The 18,867-nt window shown below is 43.9% G+C and overlaps 1 protein-coding gene across 2 annotated transcripts in view; it reads left to right on the top strand.

Annotated features, from left to right (window-relative positions):
- The window catches only part of LOC147195275 (collagen alpha-1(XI) chain-like), a 164,993-nt gene that overhangs the window by 66,490 nt on the left and 79,636 nt on the right, over positions 1-18,867 (top strand). The window contains exon 1 of one of the 2 annotated variants that reach the window (XM_086129705.1): positions 29-174. The exons of the other annotated variant lie outside the window; for it this stretch is intronic. The gene's annotated coding sequence lies outside the window, so the exon portion shown is untranslated. Of the gene's footprint in view, positions 1-28; positions 175-18,867 lie in introns of those variants that run through there. 2 annotated transcript variants of the gene reach the window in all.

Below are 18,867 nucleotides of genomic sequence, written 5' to 3'. Positions count from 1 at the left end.
TGCTCCTCTTCCTTTCCTCGCCAAGAGAAGCAGACTGAGGTTTTTGTAACAAGTCCCTCGACTCCGACGACTTAAGGAGTCCTACACGGCGAGCACCACACGTGCGTACATGCTAACAAGCCAACGCGTTACTGCCGGAGGTGACAGACAAAGACTCAACACAAAGAGAGCGAGGTGAGAATGTCTGCCTTGTGTTTCATGTTCGTTAATTATATACCGAGAGGAAAGAGCTTGCAGTCTTTCCCTAAACATTCAAGGAAATTATGCTCCAATAACAACTAGTAATATTTTAACTAGTAAACTCTTAACACAGTGATTTAGCCACTACACACACAACATACTGATAGTGCCCCCCCGCAAAAAAAAACAATATAAGTTAAAGCATTATGTATTGCAGTATTAAAGTAAGTGCAAAGTATTTAGTTTAACTAAAAGTAGAATCCGTATCCATTAAAATAAGGTTGAACATGTTGAGCCAGTATCGTGTAAATCAGTACAAGTACAAACACTGTGAATTTAAAAAAAACAAAACGTTAATGTTATAAAAACATGCCACGGGTGTGCTCAAAGAGATTATTTTTATTTAGCAAATTTTGACTGATCTTTGGTGTTTGGGTCTCGAACATGGAGGGGTTTCTACTGTCATGCATAGCGGTCCTTGTTCTTTTTGTTCTTTTGTCTTTTTTGGCACTTGATCATGCTGCCTGCCTTCAACACGTCCTGGAGGTGAAGTGAAATCTCAGATGCTTCCCCGGTGACTGCAAACACGGGCTAATGGCATTGCTCAAGGCTTGCCCGGGCCAAGCTTGTCAATACCATTTCCCTTACGCTTCTCCCGCTTGCCACTTCCCATCTGGAGCCAATTCGTGAGCTGCTAGGTCAACGCTGCCTCCGCATAACACTTAGCCTTGCCCCAGCCCCCCACCCACCCCCCATTCCACCTCTCTTTCCATCCTTTCACTCCGCTGAGCTTTGCTCCGTCGTGACAGCTTCGTAGTAGCCTACATCCACCGCAACACTTGATTGCCTGTAAACCACCAGCACATTCCAAGTTCTCTTTTCTCTAATCCAGTAATGGTCACTAGGCTCAAGAGTAACCTGCACTCGAATTTTATACTGACCCCCAAAAATCACCCTCGAAAAGCTGATTGTCCTTTGTCCTCATATATCATGCGCTACTTCGATTCGCTGGTATCAATGCTCAAAAACCAAAGTATCATATGCATAGCAATTTGACAGACTAGGATTTTTTTTGTTGTGTGTGTGTATGCCTATTGCCAAGGCAGAAGTGTCAAAATCTTCATTGCATTTCACGTGTGTGGAAATGGAAAATCAAGCATTTTTTTTTTAATGTTATATGTTGATATCACACGCGTTGGCGTTGACAAACCTCATGAAAATTGGATGAGAAAGGAAGACGTCACGACTTCATTTTCGAGACCCCAAAAAATGGCCTTCAAAGCCAAACCGCAGGCCTGAAGGCCCCTATTTCCAAACCCAAACCGACCGAGTGACCCACAGACACACACCAAAGTCAAAGGTAGATACGCTGTCACGTATCAGGCGGCCAGTTGCAGGAGCCTGTCGCCGCCCGGCTTGAGGGGCTTCCGCCTCGAACCACCTTTACAGTCAAGGGTGCATATTCACGGCGCTCCTTTGCTCTGCTTCACCGCTGAACTGTTCAACCGACTCCCAAAGGGTGAGCCGAGTGCCAGCCGCCATGAATTCCAAGTACCGTACTCTGATTGGTCCGCACCTTACCCTCAAGGTGCTCTCGCACTGAGGCAACTCTCCTGTTTGTAGATTATTTTGAGGCGACGTGTTTATTTTTCGCTCTCGACTTTCACACATCAGCAAAGGCGGGGGAAACACTTAATGCATGCACAGCTGTTGTGGCTAAGCTAAGCCGCGGCTAACATTAGGTGGTTGCGAACACAAGCTAACGACAACAAATGACAGCAACTGTGTCGTTGATGTTACTTGTAGCTAAAATAGACTTTGGTAAAGTTTGTGCTACCCGAAGGTGAATTGCGGCTAACGTGAGCAGTAGCAATTCATCAAATTGAACATCACTAAAATGGATATAGGCAAGCTTTAGCTAACATTACCTAACTGTGGCTAACATTAGCGGTAGCGAAACATAACCTCTAACTAATCCAACTCACATATTACAACCGACGCTGACTAACATTAAAGAAAAATAGATATGCTCACGATTGCTAAAATGGACGGCAGCTAAAAGTTGCAATAGGACCAACTGCTGTTTCACCAAAGACACGCTGTGGACATCAAGCTGATCTTCACCAAAGACACGCTGTGGACATCAAGTTGATCAGTAGATGATTCACATGCAGGTGAAAGGAGATAAAAAGACGCGGCAGCTGGGGGCGAGGGAGGGATGTTTATCTTGTAATTTCGCTAAGTGACTCATCAAAGATAGCCATTTAATCCCAAAAAACAGGAAAACACACACGCGCGCACACACACACACACACACACACACACACACACACACACACACACACACACACAAACAGACTCTTTTGATCAGAAAAATGAGGCCAGTGCCGGGAGAGCCTCCAGAGGAACACTGAAATCCATTTTGGTGGATTTGAAGTCAATTGCGGGAATGAAAGGATCAAACTTATTTGTCCGAAGCGAAGCCCACATCGTGATCTCATTCAATGAGACACACAAAAAAACAGGGACGATTACTTTCCCCACCTTCACATTCATGTCCATCCCCGAGCCTACGTTCAAAGCCCGAAGAGGCGTTTCTAATTCTCCATTGCATCAATGTCTCATGAAACTCTCAATTAATCAACAGAGGTACAAAAATACTTCATAATAATAGAATGCCGGTCCCTGAAAATATTGTCTGACATAAACCGGTCCGTGGGGCAAAAAAAGATTAGGGACCCCTGGTTTACATGAAAGGTTCACTTTTTTTTTTGCTGCATGTACTCACGCTTTCATTGTGCGAGGCAATAATTTCATTTGTATAAGGTGGCGCTTGCTATTCTCAAGTGTCAGAACGCAATATTGTGTTAATTAGGCATCGCCGTTGCTGGTAGACATGATGGCGCCTGAAGGAGCGTGCCTTTTTATGCCTATTTCTCGTCATTCTCTTTATTTCTATTGTGCAAAGTGGCATGCGCCATTTCTAACTATCAATGGTAAAGATTGCATTGATTACATAGCATCACTGTGCTTAGACCTGAATGAGCCAGTCTTGACTTTGTGGTCCGCGATGTCATTCTGTTGCTTTTTCTATTGTGCAAGGCAAGGTGTGTCAACATTCCGACCGCTCATGTTGTGTATTTGTTGATTTCTGTTTTGCAATCTGGACGCAATCATAATCACGATTGGAATTAATCGAAAGATCGCTTGAATTTTAGGACACGGCCGTGTTGTGACTTTACATGCGCACATTTTTTAGTTGTTCCACTGTATAATTCTGTTTATTGCTATTGTGCAAGTTATATATATATATATATGTATACATCCTTTATTTTTTTCAAATTTTCCCTGCTTGTATGATGCGTCTCCATTTGAGGTACACATGCTGATGCGTGTGTGAACATACCTCAGGATATGACTGTGGGTCCTTCTGTTAGTTTTCGATTGTGCAAAGTGACTTTTATCATCAACAACTCGTAGCCGTCGCCTTCATTCTGATCCTATATGACTTTGCTTCAAGTGCGCACGCTCCAGCGTGAATGAGCGTACCGGGGCTTTGACTTTGTGGCTCATTTGGAGTCATTTTGTTGATTTCTGTTGTGCCGTTTTCATGAATAAAAAGAGGAAAGATAATTATATGACACGTCTACATAACGGGGCGCATGCACATGAGTGAACATATCTATGTGTCTCCTTAAACCCTAAACACTTCATCGTCATGCCTTATTCATTTCCAGTAGCGTCGACAGCACACTCAAACCCGTCAGTCACTCTTGGATTGCGGGATTAATCGAAATCCCGCACAAACAACACCTTCTGGAATGGTAATGCACGGCCGTACATTGCATGTCACGCGTACGCGTTTGTACACTGGGGGACGGGCGTCAATTTATGCCCCGGATTTTTACCTTTTTAAGGAAAACACGGTGCCGATAGGCCGGAGATGAAGCTGTCCCTGTTCATCGCGCGTGATATTTATCACGATTCCTTGCCAATTCCCCCATCAGCATTTAGGGAGAAAGCGCTCGGACCGCCCGCGGGGAACCAGGCAACATCTAATGACACGAAATGAAAAGCGGCGTGGCGAGGCCGCGCTCTGATTGCTCCACTGCGGTTACGACGGCTCTCGCTCTCGACTTTCCGGTGCCGATCACTTGCAGCTCGGCCTGCCTGGTCATAAATAATGCAGCCTCCTCCACCGGCGCCCAACAAACACCTCCACCGAGGAGAGGCGCCCTGCATTGCAGATTCTTCGGAATGACAAAGGTGACTTCAAGGAGCCGGAATGGAGGGGGAAGAAAAAAGAAACAAACAAACAAAACAACAACAACACAGGAAGCTCTTCGTTTGAGGCTGCTGTTTACGAGTCTGAATCAAGTGACGGGCACGTGTCGGGATGCTGGAGAACATAAAGAACATCTCCGATTTTTGGGTGAAAAAGTACTGTCGGTAGGCTGTGACAAGCTGTTGACAAACATTTCGGAAACCTCCAGACATTCCAAACGAGGCCCAAAACGAAATAAGATAAAAAATGTTTGCGGCCTACTTTTCACAACTTTTCCGACGTTAGCATGGAAGCATTTACGGCTGATGGCCAGCATGTTTCACCGTTCACCGGTACCGAAATTACAATTACAATTTGGGCTACGAGCCCACTCACTTCACCACATGCGGCGCTTTGGCAGAGGGTGGACAATTCTGCAGAAAGTGGCAACAATCTGTTCATTTCCACTCCCGGTTGAAGTGTAATGTCAAGCTCAACCCGAAACAAAGACAATTAGCCATTGCGCATTCAAAACAAACACACAACTTGCTTGAATGTCCACTAGCTTAACGCCAACACCTCATGGCAGATACCACGGACAGGTTAGCGAATAGCATCGGTTGGTTGATTATTTGATTATCCAAAGCTGGAAGGGATTATTTTATTTCAACAAAGTAACAGCATGTCGCTTTGCGAGCCCTTGCTTAATTTGTCATTTGATAAATTATGTAACCGCCTGATTTTGACCTTGACTCGCTACTCAATTATTCAAGGTTTTGGGCACTCGGTTTATTCAAACAAAGTGACGGCCGTTGCCTTGTGAGGAGAAAAATCACGCCGCCATGCCAACTTCTCAGGCAGGTTATTTGCTCAAATCGTCCGCAGAAGCCCAGACGGTGTCGCCTGTTTGCATATTTTTATTTTAACTTTCTCCCGAAATAATTATGGAAATCGGTAACCTTTTTTTTTTTTTTCTTCAACGCACAACATCTTCTGAGGTAACTTTTAGTATTGGGCGCCAGGGAGCTATCTAATATTAATAATAGCCTCAATGATAGCCTCTAATTAGATGCCTTAATTAGGCAGCTTGTGCAGAATAAATTGAATTAATGTGGCAGCCGAAGCTTTTGCTGTCATGCTAACTTTCGAGTAAAATGCAAAGAATGCATGTTCATGTAAGAGGAGCTCAATTAGTGTGATCTCTTTATAATAGCTTTGGTGAATGAAGCATGTGGCTGGTTACCAAAAGTTCCAAGTCTCATCAATTGTAAGTTTTGCTTTTTGTGGACAAAGGACTCTAATTTGAGTCATCTCTGAGTACTTTCTTGCATTTAAGACCAGCGGTGATTTTAATTTGGTAGGTCTCTACTTCCTGTTTTTGTTCCATTGATCAGACCCTCAGCCCGGATTTGACTAGCTTTTCGTGACCAACAACAACAACAACAACAAAAAACTTTGACTTCGATGACTACTCTTGTGAATTTTAGCTCCTCCATCGTTTTATTTTGATAGGATTGTGCTTCCTTTTGGGTTTTGTTCTCTTGGTAAAACTGACAGCCGGAGTTGGAATGGACTCATTTTTCGTTATTTTGGTAGGTTTCTACTTCCTAATTGTCATTGGAGCCTGTTTGTGAAACATGGACTTGGATTGACTGCTGCCGTGCTTTCAAGTCCATGTGCAGTTTTGTTTGGTAGGTGCCTGTTTTTGTTCTCTTGCCCTTTTACTCAGGTCGGTATCGACACCGCGCCCGCACACACACACACACACACACACACACACATCTGCTCTTTCCTTGCCTTTCATTTTCATGATTTCCCTCTCCCTGCAAGATCTAAATACTCCTTATTTATATGGTGTGCCGCTTCTTTGTTTTGCGCACTATGCAAGCAAGGGGGTGACACATGATGAAAGCGGTGGCAGGTGGACTCTATTTTGAAGCCCTCAATAGACCCACCGGGAGGCGAAGCCTCCGTTTCCTCCGCGCCACTGAGGGAGGGGGATGCCGGCGGGTTACGGCTTGTTGGTCACTGAGGAATTCCCGCCTCTCTGATGTGATTTGGGGGGTAGAGGGGGGTGGGGGCTCGGTGGGATTCCTCCAGCTGACCCTGCAGCCTCTGAACTGCTGGCGTGTGAAGGGATGGAGTGCTGGCTCCAGAGTAGACTTTTGTATTACCATCACTACTGCATCCTGTCGAATAAAGCTTGCGCTCTGAACAATCTCAAAAATCATTTGCCGTATATCATAATGCACACCTCACATCCCTTCTGACCATTTTTTACCAATTTGACAGTGGCGATGCTTTGGCAACAAATGGGTCCAAATGTACTTTACGCCTTTGACATCCATCTTACAATGATGGCGATGCAGTGGTTGGTTGAACATCATGGACAATATTTTATCAAGTCAGCGGTGACGTGAGTCTTTTGGCGGAAGTCTTCATCGTTGGAGCGTGGTGCCCGACTGACTGTGTGTCGCACCGGAGCCTGAATGATTTATGCCTTTGTCATTTCTCATTTGCCCAAGCAAGGTGTCGTCGTTGCTGTGTGTGTGTGTGTGTGTATACGCCAGTCATGTCTGCAGAGACAAAGAGTTAAGGATGCAGAGAATACCCTTGAAGGAAATGGCAAAGTCAAGCAAGCGTTTTCTGTTAGTTTTGTTTTTGTTTTTCTCTCATTTCATTATACCTGATCATCATGTGACGACACAATAATGTTTTAACATGAGGATCTCCTACTTGTTTGGATTGTACATGTGACATATTAAATGCAAAATATGCTCGTCCATCAACTGTTGGGGGGGGGGGGGGACATGACTCGAGTAATGGTTGTTAATGTTGGAAGTGGGCGTAAATGAATTCAACATTGTCTGGAATTGAACATATCCTTGTCCACATAATGATTATTTGTGAGTTAAACACACAAGTATCACGCTCCTCTTGGGGGGAAGAAGAAAAAATAAAATAAAAAAACACCGTGCAGCCCAGCCTCTGGCTAGCGAAAGTCACAGCTGTGAATATCAATACTGTGTTTCCTTCGAAAACAGTATTTCAGGCTATTCAGGACTGGAAGGCCAATCCATACAGTCAGATAATTGCTACTGTATGTCTCCATTTCCTGTTGTTTTGGTGAGCAATTTTGACTTCTCAAACCTTAAACACAATTTATAATTTAAGTTTTACCAAAGGCAGGAAAAAGACAACTCTTGTGTTTATTTTTATTTTATTAATTTTTTGGAACCTGTACAGCCTTTGGTATTTTTACTCGTTTTATTGTTATCTGTGCATCTTTTTTTTATTTAATAATATTCCGATTTTTTAAAAAGTAGTAATATACCGATTTTTATCTTTTTTAATTTATTAATATTCCGATTTTTACTTGCCTCTTTTTATTTATTTATTATTATTATTATATATATATTTTTTTTAGTTCACGCATTTTCTTTCCCATACTTATTTTAACCTGTTCAAATGTTTGAAATGGTTTCATTTCAACAGGTGAATCATTGTAATTCTTACCAGTAGTACAGAACTTTTATTCTAACACGCTAAACTTTTACCCGTGCAGCTTGCGTGCACCTTTGGTTTTTGGGGACTCCTATTTGAACTGACCAGATTGTTCAATTCCAAGCAAGTACGCAAGTGGGTGTTGGCGAAGCATGCAAGTGGTGAACAGAGAATATTTAAGAGTAATATTATTGCTCATCCTTGGCGGAGGTCTACACTTACATTTTCTTGCTGCTCATTTTTTTTAGCTTCTTGGCTGTGTGCATGACCGCGCAAGAGAGTCGTGCGCCGAAAGCCAAATTAGCTTTTGACTCGCTCTCACGTACGCAAACTTTTGGGGGCAAACTTGGCCTCATCCTGTCAGTGGTGTCGCAGGCAGTCAGACAGACAGGCTCCTGTGTTTATGTGTGTGTGTGCGTGCGTGTGTGTGTGTGTGTCAAAGGAAGTGGTCCTCCGTCGACTTGAGGATTCACTGAACGAGGGGAAGAAAGGAGGTGAGGCAGACAAAGAGAGTGAATGACAGACATGGCGACAGAAAGGCATGTTGTCGTTTTTGTTGTGCGTGGGGGGGTTGGAAGGGGAGAAAGTGCCTCAGGTGAAAACCCAGTGTGAGGATGGCTAGCCAACTTAATGCTATTGCCACCGGACACACAAGATGACAAGAAGAAGAAGCCCAAATGCATCCATGCTGACACCTTGGCCCACCTCACAAATGCAAGCCCCGACTCGGCTTGGGATGTGGGCATGCTGCTTGCAAATGTCTCCCTTAAATTCCTAAAATAGAAAAGACTTTCAGGGAATTAGACAAGCAGTAAAAATATACACTTAGTTTTTCTGAACACAGCCACATCCCCATTTATGAGAGGGTGTGCACACTTGTGCAACTACATCATTTCTGTTGTTTATTCCCACTTTGCCTTTTGAGAATATTGTGGTGGTCAACTTCTAAGTCACATTTTGAAGTGATTTAGTTGATCTCATTTTGTTCACAACACAAAAATGTGGCATTTGTCCAGGGGTGTGTAGACTTTTCCACATCCTCTGTATGCTGATTGATTTCCATCAAGAGCTACAAAACGCCCCCGGGTGAAAATCCCAATAAATTGAAGGTCGGGGAGCACTTTGAAAGTCAAAAGGCTGCGGGCGAACCGAACTAGTGCGGCACAATAGCGGTCGGCTCGATGTCCAATTATGGCTGATGAAAGGGACATTCTGTGTGGCCCACATCAGAGTGCCGGATTAGCCAAAGTGATTTCTGCCTCTTCCTCCTTGTTTGACAGAGTCTGCCGCTAATCCTCTTGAAAACTTTGAGGTCCCGACTGATGGCGTGCACACCGATGGGGGAAAAAAAAAACAAAAGACACAAAAACAAACCAAAAAAAACCCCACATCTCATCTACATACGACCTGGTGGTCCAGTGGTTAGCGCGTCGACTTCACAGTGCAGAGGTACCGGGTTGAATTCCTGCTCCGGCCTCCCTGTGTGGAGTTTGCATGTTCTCCCCGGGCCTGCGTTTTCTCCGGGTACTCCGGTTTCCTCCCACTTTCCAAAAACATGGATGGCAGGCTAATTGAGGACTCTAAAATTGTCCCTAGGTGGGAGTGTGAGCGTGAATGGTTGTTCGTCTCTGTGAATGGATGGACGGATGGATCGACATATGAAAGTGGAATATCGGTGAATCCTTTTGCGATGATTGCTGTATCGCGATATTACCGTCGGGAAGAGAAGCTAACCCCGTGATTACAACAGTCTCGTATACATGTGGAACAGATTTAGATGCCTGTTTGAAAATTCTGCTCGATCTCCGACGAGCTGCATGCCGTTTGAAGGAACATCTCGATGAGAGATGTCGACACTTTGCCCTGGGGTACGAGCAATTCCACCTCACAGAGCCAAAACGCTTCACTTTGATGCTCTATGTCACCGAGATTCCCATTTAATTTTTGTTTTAAAAAAAAAAAAAAAAGAAAAAATGTGATTTAGTGTAAATTCCGATGTAGATCAGACAAGCTCATTAATTATCCGAATATTTTTCCCTATTAAGCTGATCAAAAGCCTCAATAAAGCTAACGCGGCATAGTGGACGTGTCAAATGATTGACAATGAGGGTGGATTAGGCCTTTAATCTCGACACTGGATTAAAATGCCAGGGACGTTGCGAGTAAATCCATTGCTTACTATTCATCGAGGTACGTGCGCATACATCTGCCGTCGCTCTGGTTAGTATTCTCCGGCAGGCCAGTCGCATTTTCATCCTATTTCACCGCTTCCATTGAATGGTAATGGCGTGTTTAAATTTAAAGAGAGCCGCGTTAGGTGGAGCGATTCCCCCACGGTGGTCGTTGCTTGTTAATGACAAACACACAGCGGCGGCACACTGCGGATGTTAGTTTTATGGGTAGGCAGATGGGGGGTAAGAAACGCATATTTACACTGCAAAGCATGTTTTATCTTGCCGATTGAAACAGATTGTGTTTCAAACTGAAGACACGCCGCCGTCACATATTGCTGGAATTTAGAAACACTGGGATTGAGCCAAACGCATCACTAGTTGCGCAAAACCCAATGAAGGACCTCGAAGAATTGTATTTGTCGGCCTCAACATGCCCCCCAAAAGATTTACCAGTGTGTGTACCCTGTGAAAGATTTACCGGCCGGATGTGTGTGGTTCCGAACGCCATAAATTAGCGCACCCTGGAAAGTTACGAAAAAAACAAAATCAGCCCTGGACACCAATTTTACTCAATGATATGAAATTGGGTAAACCTATCTATTATAACCGAATACACGAAAAAGTACCAAGCATCCATGGCTTTAATGGAAGAGGAAGTCGGCCATTGATTTGAAGCAGGCGTTTCTTTGGATTCAGGCTCAAACATACGTCACTAAACTCCAATCAGTGAATTCACCCAAATGAGCTCCAATCGCATCTTGTTGCCCAAGATGGATTGGCAACATTTGATGGCAGTTTTTCTTGATAGTGCCTCGTAATGCGGAGATAGAATGGCATCAGAAGTTGGACGGCCATTTTAAGGATTGGCCATCGAGACGAGGGTGAATGATGGGAAAATTCAATTTTCACTCAGGAACGTGAACGTGAGCAGAAACATTTGAGAAGCACTGAAAACAACCTCCCAAGCTTACATTTTCAAGTGGCCTAACTTCCAGATCTGCTCTTTGACTAACATTGAGCCGCGTCGCAGTCACAAAAATAGTTGTTTACATATTTTTTTTAAAGTGTGTTGGATAACGAGCCTCTCATCTTCTCGTGATGTCAAAGTGCCTCAGCAATTTAAATTTATCGAATTTATTTGCAAAAAAAGTGAAAGCGCTGCTGAAAGAAATCCAAAAAGTTGGAACAATCATTCATCTCAGGCGCTCCAAATATGTCACTACTGGAAACACACACACACACACACACACGCACACACATCAGGGATCCGTCATCCCATCTCCCTCCCACACAGGAGTCAACTTCAGGGATGCTTTGTACGTTCGACAATGCACAAGAGATGAGATTTTTCATATCAGATGATAAATGATATGGGAAAAAAAAATCTGGAAATATTAGCCAAAGATGCTAAAATCAGTTGAAGCAGTAACGATTAAATCAGTTAAGACCGAATGTTGAATGGTGTTTCGATTAAAAAAAAAAAAAATCGTATCTGTCTCCAGAGTAAATATTTGCATACAGACGCAAGTCTAGTTCCAATTGAACAGTGTTTAAAAAAAAAAAAACCAAAAAACGTCCACCCTCAAAATGTGCTGACGAGAAGTGTCAGTGTACATTTGACGGTCGCAACTCCTTCACAGTCCACTTGCTCGCCCGCTGAGCAGTTGTTAAAAACTAATGAGCGTCATGTTGGGCAAATGGCCCGCCATCGTTTTTCCGCGCGCGACCGCAAATGATCACAACCCGCTCGACTCAAAACCGCTGATTGGCAGTCGCAAACACCTCCGTACGTAAAAACGCCCGTTTCAAAGTCTCATTTGCATCGGCAGCCAGAGTCTCCTTTTTGACGATTTCCCAGCTGCTCGCCGAGGGAGATAATGATGCCGCGGAACAGATTGGCTCCCATTCCGCTGTTTTTTTCTTTTTTGCGTGGACTCTGCCGCCAAAAAACGTCTTTGTCGGTGCTTGGAACTCGGGAAAACTTGCTTGTTGCTGAAAATATGTCTCTCTTATGTTTTTCGGGGTGGTGTTGCTGTTGAAATGTCTGATGATATTTGAGGCAGCGGCCACAGTAAATGGTGAGGTGTTTTTGGAGGGGGGGGGGCTGATTGGTGTTCTATGTGGTTCTACGTGTGTGGAGAAATTTATTGACGTGACCCGGAGAACTTTGCGAACATGTCAAATATGACCCGAAACTAAGAAAAAAAGAGGGATGGAAAATGGAAGTAGGAGAGGTGAAGTTGTTTTGCAATGCTGCCAAAAGTGTCAATTGCGTTACTTGCGAATAGCTGCTCAAAACAACGAGCACTAAATAAACGGCGGCGCTAATAGGACATTTGTGCTGCGCCAAAGCAGAGATGCTACCTCACAAAGCTCTTCACCTGTCACCAAGCGTTGCTGTGTCACTGGAAAAGAAGCAGCCTCCCTTCCTACGTCCCCTCCCTTCCACCGTCGTCCTTTTTCCAAACGCAGCCCCTCCAATCCACAGCGCAATTGATTTCCTGATTAATGTCCCGGCCCACCTACTTGCACGGAGGCCCCTCGAGACATCATTTCCTTGTGAGCGTGATCAATATTTGCAGCAACAGAAAAGAATGTCGGCGGGGAAAAGTAATTTTGTTTAGTCGGAGGAGGCGTCGAGGCTAAAATACCGGATGGTTTTCGACCGATTTGCAGCCATCGAGCAATACATTGCAGAGCGCTAATTGCTTTTGCTTGAGCCCAATTGGAGAGCGGACGCCAGGAGAAAGACTCTGCGAACTGCCCTGCGTCCCAAGATTGACGTCCATCATACTGAGCCGCTTCCAAGTTTGTTCATCCGCATCAGGGTTTAACTTTTTTGTCTTTTATGGCAAGTCATCAAACTTCGCAGCCAGGCTTCCCCTCCCCTTAATTCATTCACTGCCATCCACTCTCTCTATCTCTTCATCAAGTACGTTTTTCAACAAGTGGGCCTGCAAGAGCCTGTCGCCCACCTTGTCTGTGAAATTCCAGGTTCTACGGAAGTGTAATGATGAACAGATCTTTGTCAATGCACTGCTTTGGATTTCAGAGCAGCACAGCTTTTAAGTAGAAGATAAAGATTCCTCCGTCAATCTCAGCCCATCGTGATGGAGAGAAATGCCACCATGCAAGTCGGAAAGGTTGAGGCACCTCGCACTCAGTATATATATATAACCAGAGTGCGTGCCCCTGTGGGGAATAGAAAGTGTGTGTCACGATCGTGAGCAAAAATTGAGTGATAAGGTTGGTGATTGGTGAATGCAATTTAAAAGAGCCACAGATGTTCAACTCCACGCCATACGATGAGTCACTGTCACTCACGGCATGTCTGTAAAAAAATAGTTTTTCACTCGCAAAAGAGCTGTCTCTTATGTGTTTTGTTGTTTTGCAGCTTGAGGTGTCACAAAAGCAAAAAAAAATAATATCTTAGCATCAAAGTCACTGCTCTATTTGACATGTTTTTTTATTCACCACAAAAAGTTGTTTTCTTGATTTCCAGTTTTCTTTCTTTTTGGTCAGAAGTTGGTGTTTTTGCTGCGACCAGCCCACGTTCCTCTGCTGATTACGAAGGAATGGAAAAGAAATAATCTGGTGAAAAAGAGAGTCTAATCGATTTATTGGTAAATTTGGTGCAAAATAACCCTTGATGAATGCTCACTTTAAAACGAAAATGTCAGACTTCCCGTTATCGGGGGTGTGTAGGCATTCCTACCAAATTTCATGTTACTAATTGTTGCTGGCTTGAGGGACTGGATTTTAAAAAGCATTTCGCAGGGCGATTATATCACCATTTTTTAAGGTTAATTTTAAGGCTAACTCCTCATCAAAAGAAGAACCAAAGTTCGGAGGGAAAGACAATTCCATCAGCAGTGCGAAGCGCCAAGGTACATCCACATTGGAGCGAGCGTGTCGGAAACACGGAGGAGCGAGAAGTCGCCTTGCCACCGGACTGCTGACCGCTCTCTTTTTCCCTGACTCTCTCGATCTCTTTCTCTCGCTCGCCATCTTTTACATGATGAGCACAGATGAAATATGTAGGAGGCTGTCGGCTAATTTTAGCTTCCGACTCCTCCATCATCACTTTTAAAAGTTTGGAGCTTTTTAAAAGGGACCGTTGGCCTTGTCGTCGTCATATGTGCTTATATTAAAAGGCCGGGTCTGGACTCATACCTTATATCATTTACATTTACATGTTCTATACACCGTAACTGTAATGGATAATCTGAACCTATTCAATGATCAATACAACTCTAATGTGTTAAATCTACATAAGTGTCTTTAAACCTCTCATTTACAACATCGACATCGTATTTCAATGTTCCATACAACTCCACTGTACCGTATTGACACCGGATCTGATGTGCGATACAATTCTCATGGTTACATGATTCTAATCTAGAGGCTATATGACTCCCTTTTGCCACCCTTCACTTAATCTAATTGATTATACTACTATGACACAGGCTGTTATTTCATGTTCTGTTCTAACATTGCAGAATTACATCATGATGAGTGTTTTTCTACAACTCCAGTGGACGTCATTGCATCACTGGGCTCATATTTAAACGCTACTGTTCTAATGTACCACTCCTGCCCTGTTGTGTCAAAAGCAGTTGGATGCCTGAAATTTGACATGTGGTTGGCCATTTTAGCGTTAATGAGCCATTTTGGGGGGCTATTTCGAGGGCACGGAAGGACTTAGACAAACCCATTGACCCAAATGAGCCCCAATCAGGTTTCCTAGACCGATGGACGATGCGACGGGCCATCTGAATTTACGTGGGCGGAGCATTGCATCAAAGTTTGATGAGACTGCCCAACACATTTTTACTACTTTTTTTAAAACCAGAGATGAAACAAAACTTGTCTAGATTTTATTTTTTTTGAGGGTGTGGGTGGGAGTTAGGTTCACACAGAGGTGGATTTTTTTTCCTGAAACGCCATAGCTATACACATGATAAATTCCGCATTGCGCAATCTTGTATAGATCAAACTTAAAAAACGAAAAAAAAATGAAAACGTCTCAAAAACCTGATGAGCGAGAAAAAAAAAAAAAAAGGCTTTCTTTTTTTCTTCTTTTAAACAAGCGTCCAAAATACCTTGAGAAGGACGCATCAAGCCATCTCTGATTAAAATTTGCTGTTGAACAGTGATCATCATTCTGAGAGTATCACCATGGACAACGTGGGACTTGAGTTCTCGTCAGAGGCGTTCAATACTCCATGGAGCCGTGCGGGGATGGTGCCGTCGGAGGGATGGGGATTTGATGGCGGATAATGACGCCATCTCTCGCTTCCCTCAGGGGGGTTGAAGCGGTGTTGAGCGAGATAAGCATCCTCCTCTCATGGTATGGGCCGCAAAAAAAAAAAAAAAGCATTAGATGCCTTCACATAGGGGAGGAAAAAAAATCGAAACATAAGAGTACCCGACAAGTAAGCAAGATTGAAGCATTTGTTTGAATGCTGGGAAAGATTAAGTCCAATCAAACATGAGCGAATCACCAGCACAATTTCCAGTGTTTGTGTGTGTGCGCATGTGTATGTTGTCGGGTTTGTTTTTTCTAGGGGGGGGGTTGTTGTTTTTTTATGCTGGCATTGTGGAAACAGGGACAACTGGCAGCATGTTGACAGTGGGCAAACACAGATGTTCAAAGTGAGACAGCAAAGGTATTCTCGCTTGGTGGCTTTCCGTCGGGCACAAACAGATTGGAACAATGAGTCATATACGGCGCAGAGTTCACTCCAAAGGACGTCGTGTCATCCACTTTGTCTTTTTGCTTCTCGACTAAAAATGGGTGGTGTTGATCGATCTCCGATATCAGTTTTGGTCTTGATATTGATCGATGGCAGTGCAATGATATCAACATTTTCAGTTTCTGTCATGTATAGACCGATATTTTGAGGGAGTATATAGTTAGTTTTGGAAACATTTTATCCTAGATTATAGCTCATTCATAATAAAAAATAAAAAAAATCACAGTTAACAGTCATGAAAATGTATTCAGAATTTGTATGATGATGATGCATAAAATTCTGATAAATCATTTTTAAAATTTCACTTTTGATGATGGTAGGTCGATATCTGCAATACTGTCCCTGTATCAACTTGGTATTGACTCAGTTGTTCAAAGCTCATGAGCATTTGCGCATATTTTGAAATTTGATTCAAAATTTAAATATATATATATATATATCAGAAACTGCGATACTTGGTGTCTCTTTGAAAAACTCAAAGCTAAGCCAAGATTCTGTCCAGCGTCGTACCATCGGCAAGCAAAGACAACGTCACCGCCGCGAAACTCGAGACGGCAGGGGTCAACCTTGTTGAATTAATCAAGACAACATATTGATTATGGCCTGTTAAATATGCGAAACGTTTTGTCTGCAGAATCCTGGCGAACTACGATTACCGGGAATTAATCTTACTCTCCCCCCAGTCCCCGCTTTTTCTCGGACAGCACACCAAGAGGTTCAATTACACCGCTAATAAAGCACACACCATCATCAAGCGTCCTTCTGTCGGCAGAATGTTAAATACTCATGTGATTAACCCCTTTGCTGACTCCATTATTGATGTTTTTGCAGGTTTTAAATGGGATTTTCCAACTAAGACGGGTAATCTCTCCATAGCTAAAACACGTGCTAACTTCACTTTTTTTTTCTTCTCATAGAGAAAGGAAAAGGCGCTTTCCTTAGTGTCGAGAGATAAATGTTTGTTAGATCCATGCATTTAACTCTTAAATCACAGAAATACTTCATGATAGTTCCACTAAGTAAGTACAGTCGTGCTGTGAGATATGGGTGACCCAATTTACTTTTTTTTGGGGGGGGGGGCATTTATTCGACTTATTTGCCTTGCTAACACAGGCTTCGGATATGAGAACTGTATGGTGGCGGTAAACTTAACTCAGCACACTTTATGATAAGCAGCGGTTTGGTAATAGAAAGTCTTTGCTAGCTTAATGACGAAGCTAATTAGCATCTATTTTGGGATGCATTAACCCTTTGCACAGAGCATTGAACACAAAAGGTTCAGCCGCAACAAGTAGCTCGACAATATGACAGTACTCGCAGTCGTATGCTCTTGACCTGACTAATATTAGTGCTGTACTGATGATCTCAGACAGGATTATATTTTGAAGGACGAATTTGACCAATTCTGATACACATGACAATCATTTCTGTTGGTTTTTGGGAGAAGGCTGAAACTGAGTCATGGCATTTGTATACATTTCAATCGGAAAAGATGATTTGCGTTATGAGCTTGGTCACAAAACGAATTTGACTCACACAGTATCTCAAGGCAACACTGTATAGGTTTTCAACTAAACATTCCTTATGTTTACTTGGCACAAACTTGCTCTAGAGAACATCGAGTGTCACCTCTCTGGCAGGGAAGTAAATGTATAGTCTACTCAAAAAATGTCATTAAAATTAATTTGGATTGAGCCATACGATGAGGCATTCGAAGTGGAGTGAGTGCTTAAACCACTCGCTGCCTCTATTACTGATGTTTTTGTGGGTTTTAAATGGGATCTTTCGACTAAGACGTGTAATCCCTCCGTCGTGAGGATGCGTGCTAACTTTTTTTTCCCCTGGCTTTTCTCTGAGAAACGAGAAGCCACGTTCAGTGGAATCAGGAGAAAGACCGGCTCGAGGCGACATCTGTTGTCGTGGAGCACATAGGGGAGCGGAGGGGATGGGGGGGTCGAGTTTTCTGACAAACTTTTGGAACGCCAAAATCCCAAATGCTCCCCGCCGATGTCCATCCTGGTGTCCATGCGTGTTCCCAAAGCACAAGGCTTCCTTTTGTCTGATTCCGTGACAGACCGGACCGCCGCTTCCCGCAAGGGTAGCTTGCCCACGTTTGATGTCGAACTTTATCCCGTCTGTGCCGGCCGTCACGGCGACTGACGTCAGTTTCGGCGCCCCCCCGTAGAGTGACACGAGACGGCTGAGAAAGTCGTTTTAATTACCGCTCGCGATGTAATTTTGTCACGCCGCCTCACACTGGGCGGCCTTCTGTTATGGAGAAGACATCTGCTTGATAAGCAGGCATCACGTTGCTGCGGGAATCCCGCCAAGGGGACGTTTCCTTTTGATTCCTTTTCAGTCGGAGTGTCGCTCATTGACGCTTGGCTTTTGACAGAGTTGTCAATGTTAGATCCCTGCTGCTGGATTCAGGGTTCATTTTTGGGTCCGAGCACGGCCAGCAGACACAAAAGTTGGCGCGCGTGTTAAACAGGATGGGACGCCTGAAAATCGGTGAAGGACCTCTGCTGTGAAACGCACGGGCGATCTGGACTTTTGGTTTGAAAGCGCTTGAAAGATTTCGATCATTTCCAGGCGTCAAGCTGCTGCCTTGAAATACTTTGCGACTGATATTTGATTGCGTTGAGAAGCAAAACTCATTGACTGTCACTCAAAGTTTGAGGTCTAATTTGAAGTGTGGTTTATTCACTCATCCACGCTCATGGACTTTGATATTGGTGAGCTGGTCAGATGGATTCCAACGGGGTTGGCTCGCTGTGTGGAGTTTGCATGTTCTCCCCGGGCTTGCGTGGGTTTTCTCCGGGTACTCCGGTTTCCTCCCACGTTCCAAAAACATGCATGGCAGGTTGATGGAACACTCTAAATTGTCCCTAGGTGGGAGTGGGAGTACGGATGGTTGTTGGTCTCTGTGTGCCCTGCGATTGGCTGGCAACCGCTTCAGGGTGTCCCCCGCCTACTGCCCGAAGACTGC

The sequence above is a fragment of the Hippocampus guttulatus genome, chromosome 14, assembly GCF_054856545.1.
Source record: "Hippocampus guttulatus isolate MCC_2025c chromosome 14, RoL_Hgut_1.0, whole genome shotgun sequence".
NCBI classification, from domain to species: Eukaryota; Metazoa; Chordata; class Actinopteri; order Syngnathiformes; family Syngnathidae; genus Hippocampus; species Hippocampus guttulatus.
The sequence above is the reverse complement of the archived record's forward strand: the minus strand, read 5'-3'. Positions and strand labels throughout refer to the sequence as shown.